The 24,311-nt window shown below is 40.8% G+C and overlaps 2 long non-coding RNA genes across 2 annotated transcripts in view; one reads left to right on the top strand and one right to left on the bottom strand.

Annotated features, from left to right (window-relative positions):
• Nucleotides 1–24,311, top strand: part of LOC309609243 — a 102,818-nt gene that overhangs the window by 9,329 nt on the left and 69,178 nt on the right. The window contains exon 2 of the long non-coding RNA XR_014233334.1: nucleotides 136–212. This is a non-coding gene — a long non-coding RNA (uncharacterized lncRNA). The remainder of the gene's footprint in view (nucleotides 1–135; nucleotides 213–24,311) is intronic.
• On the bottom strand, nucleotides 5,264–8,557 carry LOC309609257. Its single transcript, XR_014233350.1, has 2 exons — nucleotides 6,865–8,557; nucleotides 5,264–6,461 (listed from the first exon to the last, which is right to left on the bottom strand). It is a non-coding gene; the product is annotated as an uncharacterized lncRNA (long non-coding RNA).

Here is a 24,311-nt window from a genome sequence, read left to right as displayed (position 1 = left end):
GGAATCTGTCCTACTTCCCCTACCAGGAGGGTTTCCTCATGCTTACCTTTCTCTGTCATGTACTCGGCCTGAAGCTCTGTATGTGTTACCTTCACTACAACCCTGGAGAGTTTTCCTATTTTCTTCATTTTACAGATGAGGACACCTGAAGCTCACAGAGATGGAAAGCAACTAGCCCAAGACTCAACATTAGCAAATGGATTGGATTCCAGGTTTGTGGACCCCAGAACCCATTGCACTTTCCACCATACTACACTGTCTCCAGAAGGAGGACTGGCAGGTGGTGAGGTCTGCCATCTGACTGTCCCACTGTCTTAGGTGTATATAGGTGGAACTCCAAAGCTTTCACAAATATGTAGTACTGTTTTGAGGTGTGGGAGAAGGTGGATGGTAGAGTCTGTTTTCCATGTGGCAGAAGAGTTTAAAATGTCACCACAAGCTTGTCATTGATATTTAAGTTCTTTTTGGCTCAAGGAATTGTTTCCTATTAAAACAATTAAATTTACTTGGGAAGAGTGGGGCATCTATGGTAAGTAATTTGTATACCTTATCAGTTCAAGCCCAAATGATGTAGGTTAAGACAGTGAATATATATATACATATACACACATGTATATATATACTTATATATATTTAATTTATATATAATATAAACATATACAAATACTTATATAAATGATTATATATTATTTATACTTATATAAATATATATAGTTATATAAATTCTATACATATAGAATATATAGTTACATGTATATATAGTTATATTTATATAGAGAGAGTGTTATATAGAGTTATCTAACTCCTGGACATGTGTTGTCCAGAAATGTGTTAAATTAGTTCATTTTTTTTTCATCTTTTGAAGCAAAAGATGAAAAATATCTCCTTAAATATAAGGAGATATTGTTATTTAAAGGAATCCAAAGAAGAATTTTAGTATTTTAATTTACTAGAGGATTAATCTGGTAGATGTACGCTTTGGTATTTTTATCAGGGCTGCATTTGTACATGAGAGTAGCTTCTTTTTTTTTTTTATTCTAAAGCAATACATTAATATTAAGTTAAAGCAATAAGATTTCATAATTTTCATTTTTGCTGTTTTAGAATGGTCATAGTGGGCTCGATGAAATATTTCTAGAAAGATGTAAATACCATATTGAATCTTTCTTAGTAATGTCAAAGATTTTAAAAGTATTTTTTTGACAGAAATATCAAGATAAGAGCAAGATTACTATTGTTTGGGTTTATGGGGAGAAATAGTTTCTTGTTATAAAGGAGTTAATGACTGGGTTTAGTGGTGTGAGACTCTAAGAAAAGCATTATTTAAATCAAGAATAGCCAGACAGGAGGTAAATGCACATCATTAGATGCAATTGCTACATAAGTGGTCTTTTTGTTTTAGAGAGTGCAGTTTATAGTAATTAAAAAAAAATCCCCCAAATGCCATTTTCATTGTTTATTCCATTTGTTTGCTTTCTGTGTAATTGAATTTCACACAAAGGAGAGAATGAAAACTATTTTCAGGTGCATCATTGTATTTTCTACAGATTCTTTAATTTTAGAGCTTAGCTCTTGGTAATTATTCTCCAGGGCATATATTTGCGTGTGTGTGTGTGTGAGAGTGTGTGTGTGTGTGTGTGTGTGTGCGCGTGTGTGTGTGAGATGAGATTCGAAGAAGGAGAATGACATTTTTTTTTTGAAACCAACCTTTGATTTGATTGAATGTTACATTTCTTAAAACAGCAAAAAATCGACTTTCAGTCACGTTTTGGGTTTATTCCTAACCATTTTCCAAAGCAAACCTTATTGAAATTAGGAGACAATTCTATTTCACATTTTGTAGGGCTGTGTATCCAAAACCACAGAAACACAGATACATAGCACTCTGAAGGACAAACATCATCAAAAAACAATATATGAGATGCAGTTCTCAATTACACCACATTTTCCGGTGTCTTTTTGTCAGTATTTGGGCATTTATACCTGGATAAAATAAATTTGGGAAAAAGTCAGTATGTCCTCATTTTGAAGCAGCAAATCTTTGCTACTGCTTCATTTTTATGAATGATGCATGGCATTGGCATGTGGGAATAAATGGGGAACTATAGGACTTAGAGCAACATTCAAAAGATTTAGGGGAAAGACAATGAAAATGTTTTGCATGGAATTCAACTATAAACCCATGGATATGGGGAACAGAATGGTTTGCCTTCAAGCTTAATTGGTTGTTTTAATTTTTGTAACTTGGGCCTACTATCTAGAGTTATAGCAGGCAAAAGAAATACTTACAAGGAATGTTCTGAACATAGATCTCTGAATCTCATATTAAGCTTTTAATGATCAGATGGTGGTTCTGTGAGACTCAGAATCACGTGAGGCATTGGGAAGAAGGAACTAGTGCAGTTTTATGAGTTAGGACAGTATTGATGAGTTAGAGGAGAAGAAAGCAGTATTTCTTGGGAAGAAATGGACGAAGCAAGGTATAAATGACAGAGAAGTGTGCTCATTCATTTATACATTAATTCATTTGACAACTATATGACATCTACTATGTGCCAGGCACTTTGCTGGGTTGTGATAAGTCTGGGAGAATGTGAGTGGGACTGATATGCTTTGGTATATTATTACTTTTTTACAGATCCCATTTCATTCTTTTCTTATTTTTAAAAAATATTTATTTATTTGGCTGCATTGGGTCTTAGTTGTGGCGTGTGGGCTTCTCTCTCGTTGTGGCATGTGGGCTCCAGAGCGTGCGGGCTCACTATTTGCAGCATGCAGGCTTAGTTGCTCCCTGGCATGTGGGATCTTAGTTCCCCGACCAGAGATCGAACCCATGTCCCCTGTATTGGAAGGTGAATTCTTAACCTCTGGACCACCAGGGAAGCCCCTTATTCTATTTTCAGAAACTGAGATATAGGGGCTTCCCTGGTGGTGCAGTGGTTGGGGGTCGGCCTGCCAGTGCAGGGGACGTGGGTTCGAGCCCTGGTCTGGGAAGATCCCACATGCCGCGGAGTAGCTGAGCCCATGCGCCACAACTACTGAGCCTGTGCTCTAGAGTCCCCCAGCCACAACTACTGAAGCCCGCGCGCCTAGAGCCCGTGCTCCGCAACAAGAGAAGCCACCGCAATGAGAAGCCCACACACTGCAACGAAGAGTAGCCCCCGCCCGCCGCAACTAGAGAAAGCCCACGCACAGCAATGAAGACCCAACACAGCCCAAAATAAATAAATTAAATAAATTAAAAACAAACAAACACAAAAAAACCAGATATAATTGACATATAACACTGTTAGTTTTAGGTTAAGTATACAACATAATGATTTGATATATGTGTATATAGTGAAAAGATTACCACAATAATGTTAGTAAACATAAATCATCACACAATTATAATTTTTTTCTTGTGATGAGAACTTTTCAGATCTACTCTCTTAGCAACTTTCAAATATACAAAACAACATTGTTAACTATAGTCACCATGCTGTACATTATATCCCAATGACTTATTTATCTTAGAGCTGGAAGTTTGTACCTTCTGACCACCTTCACCTCCTCCATCCCACCCCACGCCACTGACAACCACCAATCTGCCCTTCCATGTCATTTTAGCATGAATGTATTATGCACAAGATTTAGTTTGATTTGAGTGCAATTAAGAATCATCATTATTTTATTCCGTTGGACAAACGTATATAATCTCATCACTTTGGTCTATGGTAAAGGAACAATATGTTTATAGTGTTCTTATTTCAGAAGTACTATGTGTAATGATTGTAAAATTCAGGTCTAATTTCCTGTTCAAATAAAGGGTGGACTGGGAAATATATCTCATAGCTCAAAATTTTGGATTCTTATAAGAAAACTGGTCCTAAGAGAGAATACTCCTTTTCCTTTTAGTTGATCTCTCACAAGAGTTAATGAGCAGATGGGGATTCAATATGATTCAATCTGGACTTTAAGAGTCAGACTTTTAAAAAAAGCCTCATAACTGTTTATTGAGATCATTTTGCTCTAGAAAATTGTATACAACAGTCTTCTTGGTGTAAATGCCTACATTGTACATTTAAAGCATGTTAACTTTGGACGCTCTTGGTCAGTTTCCACACTGCATTTGTGTGGATATTTTATTACTAGAATCTCCTCACCTATTAGGATCTGTAGAAAATATGACAAGTATAGTGGCACAACTGACCTTTTTGAAAAGGAATAGTCCAAGATCCTGGCAAATAATTTCTGGGTACTACAACAATTATGAAAGTCCATGGGTCTAATCGAGATATAGTCGCCAGGGCCTTCCCTGGTGGCACAGCAGTTAAGAATCCACCTGCCAATGCAGGGGACACGGGTTCAAGCCCTGGTCTGGGAAGATCCCACATGCCACGGAGCAACTAAGCCCATGTGCCGCAACTACTGAGCCTGCGCTCTAGAGCCCGCGCTCCACAATGAAGAGTAGCTCCCGCTTACTGCAACTAGAGAAAGCCCGCGTGCAGCAACGAAGACCCAACGCAGGCAAAAAAAAAAAAAAAAGGATGTCAAACGTGCTTTTGTAACAAGCAGAATGGTTGGTGTTGGGAGACAGTTTTCCACGGGTCTCACATTTCTGCATGTCTTGTGAGCAGAGGCATTGATTGTGTTAGTTCCACACTCTTTTCGAAGATGTTTGTATAGTGAATGGCCTTGGAAAATAGAGGTATTACCTCCTTCTGCAGCAAAGGAACAGGTTTATTTGCTGCCGATTATGAAAAAGTCAGGGTTCCTCTCCTGTCATGCAAACCACTGCTTGTGCAAGTGTTATCTGGCCCCTTTCCTGTCACCCTGTGGGGACTGGTACTCTGGGAACCAGTGCAAGAATGTGCTGATACTCTGGCTACTGGTATTGGTTTGAGTAGTAAATTCTTTTGTGTCTGACGCAGGAGTATCACGTCTTGTACCAGCATTCATGGACCTGTGGCAGGCTTACAGTTTAATTTGCAGGGCATAATCTCAGAGGCTTCAACAGGCCTTGGCAGTCGGTACCATAATTCATAGATAAATTTCTTCATGTGTACCTGTCATTCTGATGGCCTTACTATTTTTTAATTAAAATTAAAAAATAATTCTTTTCCATTATGGTTTATTACAGGATATTGAATATAGTTCCCTGTGCTATACAGTAGGACCTTGTTGTTTATCCATTCTATATAATATAGTTTGCATCTGCTAATCCCAAACTCCCAATCCATCCCTCCCTCACTCTCCCTCCCCCTTGTCAACCATAAGTCTGTTCTATATGTTTGTCTGTTTCTGTTTCGTAGATAAGTTCATTTGTTGTATTTTAGATTCCACATATAAGTGATATATGGTATTTTTCTTTCTTTTTCTAACTTACTTCACTTAGTATGATAATCTCTAGGTCCATACATGTTGCTGCAAATGGCGTTATTTCATTCCTTTTTTATGGCTGAGTAGTATTCCATTGTATGTGTATCTGTCTATCTATCTATCTATATATATATATACCACATCTTCTTTATCTACTCATCTGTTGATGGACATTTAGGTTGTTTCCATGTCTTGGCTATTGTAAATAGTGCTGCTGTGAACATTGGGGTGCATGTATCTTTTCGAATTAGAGTTTTCTCTGGATATATGCCCAGGAGTGGGATTGCTGGATCATATGGCAACTCTAGTTTTAGTTTTTTAAGGAACCTCCATAATGTTCTCCATAGTGGCTGTACCAGTTTACATTCCAGCAGTGTAGGAGGGTTCCCTTTTCTCCACACCCTCTCTGGCATTTGTTATTTGTAAATTTTTTATGATGGCCATTCTGACCAGTGTGAGGTGGTACCTCATTGTAGTTTTGATTTGCATTTCTCTAATAATTAGTCATGTTGAGCATCTTTTCATGTGCCTGTTGGCCGTCTGTATGTCTTCTTTGGAGAAATGTCTTTTTAGGTCTTCTGCGCATTTTTTGATTGGGTCTGATGGCCTTACTAGATGTATAACTAATAAAAGAAATGAAGCAACTGCCAATCTTCTAAAATAATAATTAAGATTCTTAGCGTCTTCTTCCTTTCCCACACTATCCCCCACTAAAGTGTTAACTAGAAGCCAACTTTGAATTTAAGGAAAGAAAAAAATCTATTGAATCATTTACCCCCATGAATTCCTTGTTTGACAGAACTTCAGACATCACTCATTTCAAAAAAAGAGCTGAGAAAGCCAAGGCTGGGATCTGCAAAGGTAATGGAATAAGTAGGGAGCCTGGCCTGTGATGGAAGATTCCCTGTAGTTCAGGTCATTTCCAGGATACTTGTTAATGATGACTAGTGCATGTTTTCTTTTCTTGTGAAGTGGAAGTATTGTATTTCCCCTTAACATTTAAAAATGACAAAATAGGGTCTAGAATGGTGGTGTGTCACATTGGTTAAGAGTAAGATCATGGAGGGACTTCCCTGGTGGTGCAGTGGTTAAGAATCCACCTGCCAGGGCTTCCCTGGTGGCGCAGTGGTTGAGAATCCGCCTGCCAATGCAGGGGACACGGGTTCGAGCCCTGGTCTGGGAAGATCCCACATGCCACGGAGCAGCTGGGCCCGTGAGCCACAATTACTGAGCCTGCGCGTCTGGAGCCTGTGCTCCGCAACAAGAGAGGCCGCGATGGTGAGAGGCCCGCGCAACGCGATGAAGAGTGGTCCCCACTTGCCACAACTAGAGAAAGCCCTCACACAGAAACTAAGACCCAACACAGTCATAAATAAATAAATAAATAAATAAAAAAGAACGTGAATTTCTAAAAAAAAAAAAAAACTAAGACCTGGCGCAGCTAGAATAAATAAATACATAAGTAAATATTTAAAAAAAAAGAAAAAAAAAAAAAGAATCCACCTGCCAATGCAGGGGACACAAGTTTGATCCCTGGTCCGGGAAGGTCCCACATGCCTCGGAGCAACTAAGCCTATGCACCACAACTACTGAGCCCGTGCCCTAAAGCCCGCGTGCGCCACAACTACTGAAGCCCGCGTGCCTAGAGCCCATGCTCTGTAACAAGAGAAGCCACCGCAATGAGAAGCCTGTGCACTGCAACGAAGAGTAGCCCTCGCTCTCAGCAACTAGAGAAAACCCACGCGCAGAAACAGACCCAATGCAGCCAATAAATAAATAAATACTTTTTTTAAAAAAAAAGAAAGAGTAAGGTCATGGAGTCAGCTGGACTGGTTTGGTTCCACCTGTGTAACCTTTGAGCCAAGTTACTAATGTCTCCAGGTCTGAGTTCCGCCGCCTTTAAAATAGAAATTAGAACAATACTCGCTTGTCACAGAATGGCTATGATGATAAAAGGAGAGGAGGCCAGGCACAGTGCAAGGCACCAGTGAGTGCTCATCAAATGCTAGTCGTTACTATTAGCTCTTTGTTAAATATGTGCCTGACAATTAGCGAGTGACTTGGAAAACTGGTCAGCAAATCATGCAGTAGCATCATTCATGCAAAACAAATTGTTTTCAAGATGGAGACAATTATGGATGGAGTGGTCAGTGATCATTGTCTCTGCCATTAGTTCATGCGGTTTCCCTAAGTTTTCTGTGTTCCTCTTCAGGTTTTGCTTGGAGTTAATTCAACGCCTGGCTCTTCACAAATGATTTGGCTTTTAGGTGCTCAGGAATTTCATTTCCATTTCAACAACTACATAGGGATTCCTCTGTCAAAATAAAAGTAGGGGTGTCAAGCTTCCTGGCCAAAGAATGGGTTTTAGCTACACTTTTATTTTCTTTCAGAGCCATATAAAAGAATGTTTCTTTTTCGTTTTGTTTTGTTTTGTTTTGTTTTTAATTTATTTTTGGCTGTGTTGGGTCTTTGTTGCTGTGTGCGGGCTTTCTCTAGTTGCAGTGAGCAGGGTATACTCTTCGTTGTGGTGCGCAGGCTTCTCATTGTGGTGGCTTCTCTTGTTGTGGGGCATGGGCTCTAGGCACGCGGGCTTCAGTAGTTGTGGCACACGGGCTCAGTAGCTGTGGCTTGCGGGCTCTAGAGCTCAGGCTCAGTAGTTGTGGTGCACGGGCTTAGTTGCTCCGCAGCATGTGGGATCTTCCCGGACCAGGGCTCGAACCCGTGTCCCCTGCCTTGGCAGGCAGATTCTTAACCACTGCGCCACCAGGGAAGTCCCAGAATGTTTCTTTTTCCTCTATTATTTGCATCTTGCAAAGTCAGTAAGCTGACTTTATGATTCTATTATCTTTTATTTGCCTAGTTCACAAAAGCTACTGTCCAAATTCTATGATTCATTTTTTTTTATTTATTATTTTTATTTTTGGCTGTGTTGGGTCTTCGTTTCTGTGTGAGGGCTTTCTCCAGTTGCGGCGAGTGGGGGCCAGTCTTCATCGCGGTGCGCGGGCCTCTCACTATCGCGGCCTCTCTTGTTGCGGAGCACAGGCTCCAGACGCTCAGGCTCAGTAGTTGTGGCTCATGGGCCCAGTTGCTCCGCGGCATGTGGGATCTTCCCAGACCAGGGCTCGAACCCGTGTCCCCTGCATTGGCAGGCAGATTCTCAACCACTGCGCCACCAGGGAAGCCCCTATGATTCATTTTTTAAAAAAAGTTTAAAACCTTTAATTATTAATTGTAAAAATAGAAATGTAAGGGTTTTGGAAAATATGGCTGTCCAGTGGTTCTCAAGCACGTGAACAAATAACGTATTCACTGCTCCATGGAGAAATGAGAAAAATAAGTATAATATAAAAAATTTCTCTTAAAGCTAAATATAAGAATAAAAGTCATGTATTCTGATATTATGTTCTTCTTAAATTTTTAGTGTTATTAAAATATAATTTTTTCTATGAAGTGCTGCTTATGTACTGGGTTTTTAAAAAATGTTTTTATTTAGGAAAAGTAGAAAAAAAAGGCAAACATATTGATTCCCTTAATTCTTTTTTTAAAATTGGTTTTGAAGTCCAAAGTATAAGAACCAAGGATGATTATAATAGTGAACACTTAATGTAAGGCTTACTATGCCTTGTTCTAAGGTCTTTACAGGCATTGATTTATTTAATTCTTAAAGCAACTCTATGAGTTGAGTACTGATATTATACCCAATTTATAGATAAAGAAACAGAAACAGAATGGTTGAGTAACGACTAAGGTCACACAGCTAACAAATGGTAAACACAGGACTCAGACCCAGGATTCTGGATCTAATCTCTTCCTTTTGCTCTTAGTTACTCTGAGAAGAATCCTAGAAACTTTCATTGGACTAGAAATCTTAATGTGGTATTTGAATAGCTGGAGGACATTTTGGCAATATCTATCAAAAGCTTCAAAACTGTGTCTGTGCTTTGACCCAGCATTTCTAGGAATTTATTCTAAGGAAACAATCAAAGAATTATGCCAAAATATATGTACAAGGGTATTGATTACAGCATTGTTTACATTGGAGAAAAATAGAAACTAACCAAATGCCCCCATAGAGGGAATTGTTTAAATAACAGATAGGACAACCATGCCAAGGGTACTAATAAATAATTTTAATTAAGTGTTTAAACTGTGTTGCACAAAACCCTGGGGTTTATCTGACATGCATTAGGGCTCTGCAAACTTTTTGTCTGAATTTCATAGATGCTGATGGAGATTGATATATTGTTGTCTCCAGTCACCCCTGATTGAACCTTTTTGTGTTTGTAAAACATAATCTCTTAGATTTATTTTAGGATGAGTAAATGTTCTATGTTAGAATAGTAGTCCATCTTTATGGGTCGACAGATGCTTTTTTTATTTGTTTTTTTAAATGAGGATGCCTTGTAGACTAAGCCTATTTTCAACACCAGCTCTCTAGTTATGGTGTGATGAGTGTCCCCGTTAGGGTTTTCTTGCTGGCCAGCCTTGTCAGCCTGTCTCCAATGTATTCCTTCTACTGAACACAACCAGATTCATTTCGCTAAACTAGCCTGTAATCTGCAGAGTTCCTGAGAGGGAGATTCTCCCCATTATATTTTATTCTGCTTTAGGTATTAACAACCATATAAAAACCTTCTTGGATCTAATCAATAGCATTTTTCCTTGAAACTACTGAAAGAGGTTAAGTGGCTTACTGACTAATGTGGACAACGTGAATAGCTTTTTGCAATTAAAAAATCTTGAAAATGTGACTGCATCATGGTGTAAGGGAAGAGGCAGTGGTTTTAAATTTATTTATTTTTGGCTGTGCTGGGTCTTTGCTTCTGTGTGAGGGCTTTCTCTAGTTGTGGCGAGTGGGGGCCACTCTTCATCGCCGTGCGCGGGCCTTTCACTATCGCGGCCTCTCTTGTTGTGGAGCACAGGCTCCAGACGTGCAGGCTTAGTAGCTGTGGCTCACGGGCCCAGTTGCTCCGCGGCATGTGGGATCTTCCCAGACCAGGGCTCGAACCCATGTCCCCTGCATTGACAGGCAGATTCTCAACCACTGCGCCACCAGGGAAGCCCCAAGGCAGTGGTTTTAACAGACAGTTGTGAATTTGCTTTAGCTGTTCACTAGCTGTGGTACACTCTCAAGTTATTTTATCTTTCTAAGCATTTAATTTTTTGTAATAAAAATGGAAAAAAGGTTATGAGTATTACATGAGGTACATTTAAGCACTCAACAAATGTTGACATAGAAAGAGTACGGCTAACACTACCAAATGTAAAATAGCTAGCTAGTGGGAAGCAGCCACATAGCACAGGGAGATCAGCTCCGTGCTTTGTGACCACCTAGAGGGGTGGGATAAGGAGGGTGGGAGGGAGACGCAAGAAGGAGGAGATATGGGGATATATGTATATGTATAGCTGATTGACTTTGTTATAAAGCAGAAACTAACACACCATTGTAAAGCAATTATACTCCAATAAAGATGTTTAAAAAAAAAAGAAAAGAAAGAGTACAGCTAATTTAGATAGGGGAGTTGGGGAAAGTTCCATCAATTTAATTCTTTCTCTGTACCCATCACCAGAGGTAATTTTAGACATTTCAGGTAATAGAGAGATAGGGATGCATTAGACTCTTAGCTTTTAAAATGTTTCCTATTTTTTACTCTCAGAAAATCTCTGTATCTATTCAGAATTTTACAACTTATATTAAAGATAATATTATACTCACCCTTTGCTGTGTAAATCTTGCAAAGTTCTCTAGCCAAAGGCAATAAATTTCACTCTGACAAGATCAAAGACTATTCAAATAATGTGAATATAAACTGCACAACTTTTTCAGTTTATGGTTCATTTGTACAAAGACTCATTTCATAGCTTCTTGGCCTTTTGGCTAAGCTTAAGTGTAGCACAAAGATTCATTGCTATAGGAGAAGCATCTCAATTATTTTCTAGTAGTGGTGGTAATTTTATGGAATTCTATTTCTGTTCTCTCTCTCTCTCTCTCTTTCCCCCTCTCTCTCATTTTCCTTGGCCTTCCCTGTATGAGTTTTGAGTTGGATGACCTTCCTATAGGCTTCCATAGTCTTTGAATTCCAAAGGTAATCTGGGGTGCACTGTTCTCTCACTATCTATGGGTCTCCCCCAGTAGATTATGAATTTGCAATAGGCAAGAGCTTGGAGTGTTCCTGGCCAACCCTCACCCGCTGGCCCCCAACCCACAGCTGTGCCACTGCTATCAGACCTGGTGTCCTGCGCTATTCCCATCTTGCATTCCTCTCCATTTATGTCAGCCCTGGTCTCCCAAATCATCTCTCAGCCTTTGGACTCTGATCTCCACATGGCCTCATATGTCCCTTTTCTGACTCTGTATCTCACTCCTCCCCAACTTTTGAAACCCTTCCACAGTTACCTCACAATATCCCCTCTATACCTCACTTCTCTGAATGTTCACTTCTTGCTACACTGGAGACATGGTTCTCGCCCGGACACTGGTTCTTCTTCAGGTGTTGGCCATTTTCTCTCCAACACTCCTTGTGTAACCGAAAGTGGGGTCCGGCTGCTCACTGCTCAAAAGCCAATAAAGAGGCAAGGTTGGTGGAAAGGAAAGTTTGCTTTATTGTGCATGCTGGCAACTGAGGGGGAGGGTGGACCCCTGTCCAAAGGCTGACTCCCCCCCACTGACAATCAGTGGGCAAGAACATTTATAGACGGAGGGAGGGGGCTACATGCAGAAACAGCACAGTAAGCTCTGACAGTCATCTTGAAATTGGTTATCAGTGGTCTTGATTTTTTTTTTTTTATTGTTTTGAGTACAGTTAATCTTCAGTTCCAGGGTCAGTTTGTCTCCATTTCTTTGAGGCAAATTCTTGGAATTGCGGCAGCTTATGTCATGGCTACAGTCTGGTCATCATGTAGTTAACTTCTTCCACCTGGTAGGGGTTTCAGTATCTGTAAGACAGCTCACAGGATATGGCTCAGAATATTTTTTTTTTAATTTTTAATTTTTAATTAATTAATTTATTTTTAAACATCTTTATTGGAGTATAATTGCTTTACAATGGTGTGTTAGTTTCTGCTTTATAACAAAGTGAATCAGTTATACATATACATATGTTCCCATATCTCTTCCCTCTTGCGTCTCCCTCCCTCCCACCCTCCCTATCCCACCCCTCTAGGTGGTCACAAAGCACCGAGCTGATCTCCCTGTGCTATGCGGCTGCTTCCCACTAGCTATCTATTTTACATTTGGTAGTGTATATATGTCCATGCCACTCTCTCACCCTGTCACATCTTACCCCTCCCCCTCCCCATATCCTCAAGTCCATTCTCTAGTAGGTCTGTGTCTTTATTCCCGTCTTGCCACTAGGTTCTTCATGACCTTTTTTTTTTTTCCCTTAGATTCCATATATATGTGTTAGCATATGGTATTTGTTTTTCTCTTTCTAACTTACTTCACTCTGTATGACAGACTCTAGGTCCATCCACCTCACTACAAATAACTCAATTTCATTTCTTTTTATGGCTGAGTAATATTCCATTGTATATATGTGCCACATCTTCTTTATCCATTCATCCGATGATGGACACTTAGGTTGCTTCCATGTCCTGGCTATTGTAAATAGAGCTGCAATGAACATTTTGGTACATGACTCTTTTTGAATTATGGTTTTCTCAGGGTATATGCCCAGTAGTGGGATTGCTGGGTCGTATGGTAGTTCTATTTTTAGTTTTTTAAGGAACCTCCATAGTGGCTGTATCAATTTACCAGAATATCATCTATAGCCCTTGAGACGGAACTAAAGGTCCTTGACTATGCTTAACGACTAAACTGTTATTATTTAGTCTCGTTGAACTGCTTTTCTTTGCTTCTGCATTTTCTCATTTCTCTGATTAAACTTATTCCTTGGCTAAAGTTTTTCCACAGACAAAAGGCAGGCAGAGGACATGGAAGGGGACGGGGAGGACCATAGGGTCCTGCTCCATTTCACTTGTACTATGGGCCTACAAGCAGGGTGCATACCGTGGACTGAATGTTACCCCCCCCAAATTAGTATGTTAAAACCTAACCCCCAATGTGATGTTATTAGGAAGTGGGGCCTTGGGAGGTGATTAGATCATGAGGGTGGAGCTCTTATGAATGAGATTAGTGCCCTTATAAAAGAGACCACAGAGAGCTGCCTCTTCCCCTTCCATCTTATGAGGACATGGGAGAAGATAGCCATCTATGAACCTGGAAGCTAGTTTTCACCATATACCAAATCTGCTGGCGCCTTGATCTTGGACTTCCAGCCTCTTGAACTGTGAGAAATAAATTTTGGTTGTCTATAAGCCACCCAAACTATGGCATTTTTGTTATAGTGGCCTAAACAGATTAAGACCTGAGGTATCCTCATCACTGCTTCCAGACCATTTTCCAACCCCATCCTCAGCTCTTCTTACCAGCTCTGACTCTCAAGTCATCAAACTATATCCCACCTTGTAGTCTTTTACCACATCCTTCTTCCAACATACACCCTCATTCCTTAAGGTTATAGCTCCAGATCCCTCTTTCCCACACTACTTCTGTCATACTTCCTGATGATTGTTTTACCCTCATGGGTTATTTTTTCAATATCTGGTCTTGGTTTTTTTTTTTTTTTTTGGATTCTTCTCCAATGACCTTGCCCTGACCCTACCTTATGGTACTTACTCCCATGGTCAGTCCTTAGACTTTGTCTCTACTAATAATTGTGACCTGTCCCTAATCTCACTCTCAAGTGCTAGCTATTATCATTACTATTACTATTTTTACAGAATTTGTTGGATTGGACTACTCATGAGTTGGGTAACCACAGGCAAATGAGTTACATTCTTTCAGTCCCCTTTGTTCTATCTGGGGACTGTTGTGTGGGGAGTTGAGATCAGATATTGGTGATAGAATACGGGGAAGAGAAGTAAGAGGAGCTGAACAATGAAGGGATTAAGGGCTTCGAATTAAGCCATGAAGGAAGAGGTAAGCCCTGGGGGACAGGGGAGTGTAGAACAATATTCTATTCTGGAGGAAAAAGATGGCAGACCTGCTTGTCAGGAAGTGGACGTTGGCTAAGAAACAGTAAATAGATTATAAACTAGAGGCTTGTAGGGCCAACAGGTGTGGAACAGAGATTAAAGGCATCCCAGGGACTCCAGGGAGTAGAAAATGTTCCAGAGCACACAGTAGGGGCTGAATAAATACTTGTTGAATAAAAGAATAAGTTATATGACTCCAGGCTTAGAATTTTGTTGTTTTCTCAACCTGTTTTGGATTGAGAAGTGCAAGGGTGTCACATTTTAGGCAGGTATGGGGGTGGGGAAGAGCAAGGCTGCTGCTGGCCTATTTCTTGTGCAAATTAGAAGCGGCTCCAGATCTGGGCCGATGGATTAGAAAAGGGCATCTACTTTTTCAGGTTCTAAGCAGCTTTCTGTCAACAAGTGTGGTATGTATTTCAGCACCCCCATCTTTGTGCCTAGGTTGGGGGCAGGTGGGTAACAATAATGTGGTGAGGTTCTAAAGTCCATTCTTGAAATCCTCCCAAGTTGTCTTTATACTCTTTGGACTTGGGCTCCTGTAGTGTCTGAAGCCAAAAATTTGGCCTCTTATCTTGTCTCTGTGACCTCCCTTTTGCTGTAACAGTTGAGGTCAAGGTCTAATTTGGAATGAAGATGTGGGTGACTGGGGGTGTGAGTAAGAGATTTCTCTTTCTTGCTGGGGGTAAATAAAGCAAAGCAACATGGATTTATGATGGACTCCTCTTCACTTTCTGTGTCAGACATTGTTATAGATACTTACCTCATTTTCCATCCTCACAACAATCTTCCCCAGCAAATATTATTTGCCATTATTCTTACTGAGGTCCAAACAAAGCCTACAACTTGGACCAGGCACAGAGCGAAGATTGAAATTCAGGGTATTCCCTGTACCGCGTGGTTGCTGGGTTTTCTTCTGGTGAAATACACCGCTAGATGTAAACTCAGGAGGTTAGGCACTGTTTTATTTTTTTCACCTTTGTATCCTTCCCAGAGCTTAGCGTCATCCCCAACGCTAAGAGAATGCTAAATGAAGGTGTGTGGGGTTAAACTGAATGTGGATGAGCAAGGGCTGCTGACTAGCCTTCCCGCTTCTCCCCACAATCATTTTCACATCAGTCATCGGAAAGCTGTCTTCATAATTTGCCCTTCCAGCTTCCCCTCGTAAGGAAATACTTCTCATCAGGGGAATCTGCCTGGTCCAGTGAGCTGTAGTCATTTGAACTCCCAAGGGAGATCTGGAAACACTTTTCCTAGTGGCTCCCATTGATCTTGGGGGCTGACCGTCTCCTTATTGTCTCTGCTTGCTCTTACTTGGTTCTCATACCCAGAGGTGTATCCCAGGATTCTTGAGAAAGATAATTTTCAGCCCCTTTTTATTGACCTCAATATAGTACTATACAGCCTGGGTATCTTCAAATTATTCAATTAAATTTAACTCATTGATTTTGAATACTTAATAGACAATTAACTGTCTGTTTGTAAACTTAAGTTGTTATGATGCAACTCTCAACACATTTTAAAATCCACTCCCTGTTACTAGCTTTCTTTTGATTTTCAAACTTGCCCAAGCCATAGAGTTAGTAAATGGAAGCCTTTTAGGGTTTAGTTTGAGTTGTTACTCACAAGCTGGCCCAGTTTCTTAACCTCTATGATGATAATAAAAAAAAATAGTGCCTACCAGAAATTCCAGGCACTATCCTAAGGGCTTTTCTCAATTGTAAATTGGGATAATAATAACACCTTCTTAATTTATAAGTGTTGTCTTGAATATGACATGCAGGCATGTGTGTGGCATCCTTTGGATGGAGGCTGGAATGATAAGTGCTCAATAATGTTAGTCATTGTGATTGTCATTAGTAATAATCTTGTCTGCTGAGAAATAAGACCAGCCATAGAAATGTAGTGCTACCCTTGCCATTTCCATTTTAAATGATACTACTCTGAAGAATGTTTGTGAACCTGTCACAAATACTCTTTTCTTTCTAAAAAGTTTAAAATAACCTTTTTATTTTAGGATAATTTCAGATTTACAGGAAAGTTGCAAGATGGTACAGAGTTCCCCTGTATCCCTTACCTGCATCTCACTTATTATGGTACATTTATCACCACAAAGAAACCAACATTGGTACCTGACTATTAACTAAACCCCAGACTTTTTCATATTTCAGTAATGTCTTTTTTCTGTTCCGATATCCAGGGTAGGATACCACATTGCATTTGGCAAATGCTCCCTTCTGCACTAAGCAGTCACTTCTGTCAGCCTTATCTCTGTGCTCTGCTCATAAGAAATGCCACAGGGAGGCACCTGTCATGCTCTAATTCTGGCATTAGCGGCTTGTTGCTCTTCACCTTTTCTCACCAACCACTTTCTTACACTCTGACAGATCCATGGGACTGGTCTGTAATCATGTCACTTACTAGCTCTGTGACCTAACTTAATCCTCTAGGAATCCTCAGTTTTCTCATCTGTACAACGGGGGTAATAATAATTCCTACAGGGCCCAGCCCATAGTGACTCCTCCTCAAAAAATGTTAATTTATTGCTTTTGTTATATTATTGTGCTTTCTTCATGTCATAAACCAGCCTAGCTCCTGATTCTTCCCATACTTTTTCAATCCTCCGATGTTATTGCAAATGTTACTCAGGTTATTAGATGAGTTTGCTGACTCAGAGGCTGCTTAATTGCCAGAGAAGTTTAAATGCTTCTTTTTAAATGCTTTGCTACTTTCCTTCCCTTATAGAGAATTTGGGGATGTACATAGTACCACGAGAGAGAATCTGAAATACCAGATTCCCAAGCTTTCTTCCAAATCCTCTCCCACTTTTTATTTTGGTCTGTCTTATTCCTAGAACTCCCACCATACTGCTTGCAAAGACGGGGAGGCCCACCCATCCATCTGCCGTGGGAAAAGAACTGGCAGCTGGGGTCTAGGATAAGCGATTTTGAGTATTCGAATTATTTTCAGTGTGATGTGCTTGGATCACATGGTCTAATCAGGAAATTTCATGCAATCTGACATGTCCCATCATAGTTGCTTAGGAACCTAAGGAAGGCTCTGGCTCTGAATGGCAGGACAGTAATAAATTAAACAGTCCCGTGTCCAGCCATCTGCTTTAAGTAAATTAAGAGCATAACCCATATGGGATTTATCTAAAATAGCAATTCACATTTTTTTCCCTCTTCTCATTTGTATTCCTCTTTATGTGGGCTCTTTAAATTGGTTTAACTTTGCATAGAATACCCCAGCTGTCTTTATCTCCCACCCTCTCCTCCACATTCAGGCAGCCAACCTCAGAGTCTCCTATAGCCCACTAGCGACGTCCTATTTAATGGTGGATGATCTTGACATTTTATTTTGAGAATTGCCTGATTGGAGGCTGACACATTTTGACTTGGTGTTCTTAGCTATGCCTCTGCAGTGCTGTCCTCCGTCCTTTCTCATTTATCACCTTCTTTTAGTCCCTCCGCATCTCAGATCCCACTGACCTGTCCAATCAGTTTCCTTTCATCTGTCCTCTCATCACGGTTTTGTATTTTTGCTCTTTGCCCACTAGTCATCTTTATAAACCATTTTCATCATGCCACTCTCCTGCTCAGAAATCTGCACTGTTTACAGGATGAGTCAAATGTTTCTACCTTAAATTCCTCCCTCAAGTTCCAACCTGCCTTTAAACCTCATCTACTTCTTACCAGTTTTTACTCTTACTTCACAGTCTGTTTTCTTCACTTCCTCCAAAGCACATCTACTTTGTCCTGCCTCATTAGTTTAGTATTTTAAAATTACAGCCTGCTTTATATATTTGCTTAACTGTTTGATGTTTCTAATTCAATTGTAAGCTCCTTTTTTTGTGTGTGTGTTGACTTCATTCCATGCTTATCACAATTCTAGACACCTGGAGGTATTTGCTAAATAATGAGTGAATGCTTTGTCATGGTTTTTTTTTGTTTTTTGTTTTTGTTTTTTTAAATAAATTTATTTATTTTATTTATTTACTTTTGGCTGCTTTGTTTCTTTGTTGCTGTGCGTGGCTTTCTCTAGTTGCGGTGATCAGGGACCACTCTTCGTTATGGTGCGCGGGCTTCTCATTGTAGTGGCTTCTCTTGTTGCCGAGCACGGGCTCTAGGCACGCGGGCTTCAGTAGTTGTGGCACGCAGGCTCAGTAGCTATAGCTCGCAGGCTCTAGAGCGCAGGCTCAGCAGCTGTGGCTCACGAGCTTAGTTGCTTGAAGCATGCGAGATCTTCCCGGACCAGGGCTCAAACCCATGTCCCCTGCATTGGCAGGCGGATTCTTAACCACTGCACCACCAGGGAAGCCCTTGTCATGGTTTTGTTTCAGTGGGGTGACACAAACAGTTAAGACAAATAAGTAAGACATATAATAGGTGAGACATGATATGCTGTGAAAAGAATTAAGTAGAGGAAGAAGGGGGTTACAAATGTAAATAAGATAGTCAGGAAAGGCTTCCTGGGAAATGACCTTTAGGTAAAGATGTCAGAGTGGTGAATCTGAATTCTGTAAGGCAGAGATTTAATCTTTAAAAAAATTCTTTCCAGGGTATTACACAGTAACGTGCACGTTTGAAGAATGCAGTTGGAATGGCATATGTCATGGTGTCACCAAAGGCACAGAATATCAGTCAAATGATATTTTTTAGTACAAGTTATGTTGTCCTAAATGGGGACATAGTCATCCTTTTAAATCCTCACCTCAAACTGCACACAGGATGGAAAAAGAAAAACAATAGCTTTGTGACACAGAAGTCGTTCAGCATAGATATGGTTAAAGAGCAGGAAATCAGTAAAGACAATGCCAAAGTGAAAACTAAATGGAATGCCATACTGAGGACCAACTCCCTTGATCCTTTGTGGAGGACCAGAGCAATTGAGCTGGAGCTTAATCCAGCAAGGTCCAGCCCAGGGATGGCCCAAGGATGCTGGACAAGTGAGGCTATCTGGGGTCTGAGAAGATTATGGGGCCAAGGCCCACGAAAGAGGGTCCGTCACCCAGCATATGGGAAGCAGCTGCATGCAGGCTGCCAGAGAGTTCTCAGAGGACTACTTGGGTTTCCATGTGAAGAATCACTTCAACCTGGAATTCAGCCTGGAAAGTTCATCAACATTGAATGACCCAGGAACTCAAAAATGTTTATTCTCTTTTGCAGCTAGGAATCTAGCTTAAGGAAATCTTCAGAGATGTAAATGTAGGGTTATGTATTAGACAGTCAGCATTATTTCACACAATAGTATTTGTGCAGTCATAAAAAAGGATTTCACAATGGCATAAAAAATACACTTACTATAATGAGCAAAATTCCATACTGTATGTATCATTACAAATGTGTAAAAATGAAATGATATCCATTCATTTATTCACTGAACATTGATTAGCGCATAGATGTTTCAGACACTGTGGTAGGAGCTAAATAGATGAATTTTGATGTGTGTGTGTGTGTGTGTGTGTGTGTGTGTGTGTTCATAAAAACAAAGGCTACAAGGAAATATTCCAAAACATTAACAATGGTTCTAAGAGATTGATTTACTGTAATTTTAACTTTATTCTTTGTATTTCCTCTAATTTCCATGTTTTCTACAGGGAAAAATGAACATGATTATACATACTGGGGCACCATTAAATTTGGGGGTTCTCAAGTAAATAGAATCACTAAGATGCTCTTTCCCTTTGTAAATGTAAGGTAAAAAGTGACCTGACCTTAGGATAGGTTGCATTTCCCTGCAGGCAGCTCCCCAAGACCAGCAGAGCACTCCTTCCCCACCAGTGTCTAAACATTTCTCCTTTCTGGAGGAGGCCAGCCTAAACCAGCGGAGCAGGTTTGGGGCAGTGAGATGCAGTGCGCGGGGAACAGAGCAGATTTGAATCCGGGATTAGTAGGTTTGCAGTCAGACAAACTGACCTCTTGAGTGGCCTCACCTAGGCCTGCCCAGAGGACGGTCTATGGTTTTCAGACACAGGAAGATGCAGAATCTGATAGCCCAGCATGGAAACAAAGCAGCATGAGGGAAAACAAGATGCTTTTGTGCCAAACAAGGTTTCTAGGCAACTACTCATTTAACTACTTCAATATCCCCAATCCTTTAGCTTTGCTAACCTTTAGAACCCGTCTGATAAGCTCACGGGATTTCTGCAGTGAAAGAGCTGACATATGCCGAGGAGGCAATCAACATTTGGCTTCTGCCTCATTTTCCAGCCTCCATCATTCCTCCCTGTGTTCCTGTTTTAACAAAAGATGGCCTTGGTGTCCCTAGACTTTCCTGTCTCCAGCTTCTGCCCATGCTGGTCCCTCTGCCCAGAATGCCTTTTCTGGACCTGGCAGTCTCTTCGAGATTCAGTTCAAGTTTCACTTACTTTGGGACCCCTTTCTTGTACCACCATCCCCTCTAACTCTCCCCCATCTCCCCCAAAGAAGCAGAGAGTACCACATATATACCTCCATGACAGGGTCCTTGTACTTTTAGAAGTCTATGTGTGAGCTCCCTGAAGGAAAGGATGTTATTTTTTTTATTTTTTATTTTTTTGGCTGCGCTGGGTCTTCGTTGTGGCACGCAGGCTCTTTGTTGCAGCGTGCAGGCTTCTCTGGTTGTGGTATGCGGGCTCCAGAGCGTGCGGGCTCAGTAGGTGCAGCGTGCGGGCTCTAGTTGCAGCGCACGGGCTCAGTAGTTGCAGCATGTGGGCTTAGTTGCCCCGCGGCATGTGGGATCTTAGTTTCCCGACCAGGGATCGAACCCGCATCCCCTGCACTGGAAGGTGGATTCTTAACCACTGGACCATCAGGGAAGTCCCAGGAAAGGACGTTATCTTATCTGTCTTCATTCTCAGTGTCTAGCCTGTTTCTGGCACACAATGGGGCTCACAAAATGTGTATCTGAACCAATGAATTTTCAGTGTAGGATATACATGGCTTCTTAGGAGCCCAAAATGCATGTTGAGTTCCATCTATCCATTGCTTCATCTGTCCGTCCATCCATCCATCCATCCATCCACCCATCCATCCGTCCATCCATCATTCATCCATTCAACAACCCTTATCAAATGCATTATATGGTTAAGAATTCGCCTGCTAATGCAGGGGACATGGGTTCGATCCCTGGTCTGGGAAGATCCCACATGCCATGGAGCAACTAAGCCCGTGTGCCACAGCTACTGAGCTTGCGTGCTGCAGCTACTGAAGCCCATGTGCCTAGAGCCCATCTCCACAACAAGAGAAGCCACCGCAATGAGAAGCCCGCACACCGCAATGAAGAGTAGCCCCTGCTCACCGCAGCTAGAGAAAGCCTGCATGCGGCAACGAAGACCCAACACAGCCAAAAATAAATAAATAAAAATGCATACTATGAGCTAGCACTGAGACAGACATGGCCACTGTCCTAATGAAAGTTATAACCTAAAGGGAAGACTGATATTTAACAAATAATGGTAGGTTTATTTTTCCCCGTAGTACTTATCATGACCTGAGATCCAATTTTATATATTTTTGTTTATTGCCTATCTCTGCTATTAGACTATAATAGGCTCTAGAAGGGCAAGGGCTTTATCTTGTTTGCCACTGTGACTAAAACAGTGCCTGCCACTTTGTAGGTACTTGATTAATATTTGTTACCTGAATAGACTAGAACTATGTGTGGTCCCGTTTGAAACAACTAAGGATGGGAATTTCTGATGTGTTTAAAACATGCATTAAAACCACCTACCTTCAGGCATCTTTCAAATGAAAAATGATTAAATACTAAAACCCAATATGATGCATTGTGGTGACAATGATTAATGTCTCACTCCCAACTTCAGTTAGAATGTTGGAGAGATTTGGTCAAGATGACACCAAAGAATTTTGTGATAGAAACTTGATGAGTGCTTTGCAGCTTTTAATTAATTTTGTGATTCTCCTGGTGATTTCAGGGAAAGGCTTTGTTGGAGTCTGACCATGTGATAGTAATAAAGGACACAAAATAGAAGATATTAGGTCAGCAAGGAACAGTTAGGATAACAGTTCTAACCTATGTGACAAAAGGGCATTCTATACAGTGGTGTCTGCCTTGCATTGTAATCCTATTTAGTTGACAAATCAAAATGAAAAAAGAGGTGACTATTCTACTGCTGTACAATCTCCCTTCCCTTGGAACCCCCCTTCCCAACTGGGAGCCTAGGTAACTGGGCCAGGGTTTGACCTTGGTGTGCTGGGAGCTTGCATTGTTGGTGGGGAGGAGCAGGTGTCCCCGGGGGACTGTTCTGCAAGGCAGGGAGAGTGGGAGGCCCTGTCTCTGAGAGAAACCAAACCCTGGTCCAGGGAATCTATGGAAACCAGATCAGAGAAAGAGAAAGAGGGAGAGAGAGAGAGAGAGGGAACGAGAGAGAATGTATTAGAAGCCTGGGTCTGCAATGACGCTGGGTGGCTTAAAGAACAAAAATTTATTGTCTCATGGTTCTAGAGGTTGGCAGGATTAGTTTCTTTTAAAGGTTATGAGGAAGAACAGTTCCAAGCCTCTCTCTTAGCTTCTGATATCCTCAGGTGCTCCTTGGCTTGTAGATGGCATCCTCCCTGTGTCTTCACATTGTCTTTTCTCTGTTTGCGTCTGTGTTCAAATATCCCCTTTTTATAAGGACACCAGTCATATTGGATTAGGGCCCACCCTAATGACTCCATTTTAACCTGATCATCTGCATGGACTGTATTTCAAAACAAGGTCACATTCATAGGACTTCAATATCTTTTGGGGAGACAGAATTCAACTTATAGCGGAGAGAGAGAGTTGAAAGTGGATGGGTGGAGGGTAGCCTGAAGAATTTCTAGAAGAGCTGGAATGTAACATAGGGCACAGGAACTTTTCACAGGGCATAGGCAGCCCCAGCCAGGTTGGAGGAGGGCAAAGGAGATGCTCAGCTTGGACATATACCAATAATGAAACCAAAAAATCCCCTTGAAGTGGCTGGAGCTTTGGGGGAAGAAATACAACATATAGCCACAATACTGCTTTATTTATGAAGAAAAAAAAAAAAGGGATGTCAGATCTGGGGCAAGTCATGAGAGATAATTTGGTGGCTGGGGAAGTATATTGGCTCACAGTGGATCACATGCCACTTCTCTAGTACTGACTGTGTGACCTTCCTTAAACTCTCAGGACCTCAGTTTCCTCATCTATAAAATGAGGCCCATGAGCTCAAACTCCCAGAGTGTCTGTGAAGATTACATGAGATTAGATGTGAAAAGAACCTGCTCTCAGAAGGCAGAACTCAACAAAAGTCAGTTACCCATTTTCCTTTTCTCTAGAGAGAGCTTCTGTTCAAGAAAATTGTTTCTCGTTTTCAGTATAATGTTAGAGTGAAAAAAAATTAGAGAGATCTGGAAACAGACGTCTAAATGCCTTACAATTGGTTAGATTCTCCTATCTTAATCAGGGTGTTAGAGAAAATGGTAAGATGGAAATGTGACCAGAACCATCCTTTATTACTCTAGTCATTAGGGCAGGAGGCCAGGAGGATGGGATTACCAGGATCTTCCTGGTGAGTTACTATTTTTAGATGGAGCCTTTGAATGATCCAACATACAGTAGAAAATCTCTCCAGATCTGTAGACCAGCAATCAGTAAAAAAAAAAAAAAAAAAAAAAAACTGTAAAAGTTGATAGTCATAAAGGATATGATACCTACAAATCTTAAATGTTTTTATACAACTCACGACATATAAGGTAGATTCATTTGTCTAGTTTTGGTTTAGGCCTCTAAACTAAGGTTTTCTTTCAGCATGGGTTGGCTGATTCAAGTTCTATGTTGTCTTTTTTGCACAAACTCTTTCCATAAAGTATTATGCACATTTTCCAGTTTTGAGTGTAGAATCTCCGTAGATTTTTCTCCCCCCAAACTTTCAGTTTACTAGCTCACCCCTAATCTGAAAATATTTT

The sequence above is a fragment of the Balaenoptera borealis genome (assembly GCF_965194805.1).
Source record: "Balaenoptera borealis genome assembly, chromosome: 13".
In the NCBI taxonomy this organism is placed as follows: Eukaryota; Metazoa; Chordata; class Mammalia; order Artiodactyla; family Balaenopteridae; genus Balaenoptera; species Balaenoptera borealis.
The sequence above is the reverse complement of the archived record's forward strand: the minus strand, read 5'-3'. Positions and strand labels throughout refer to the sequence as shown.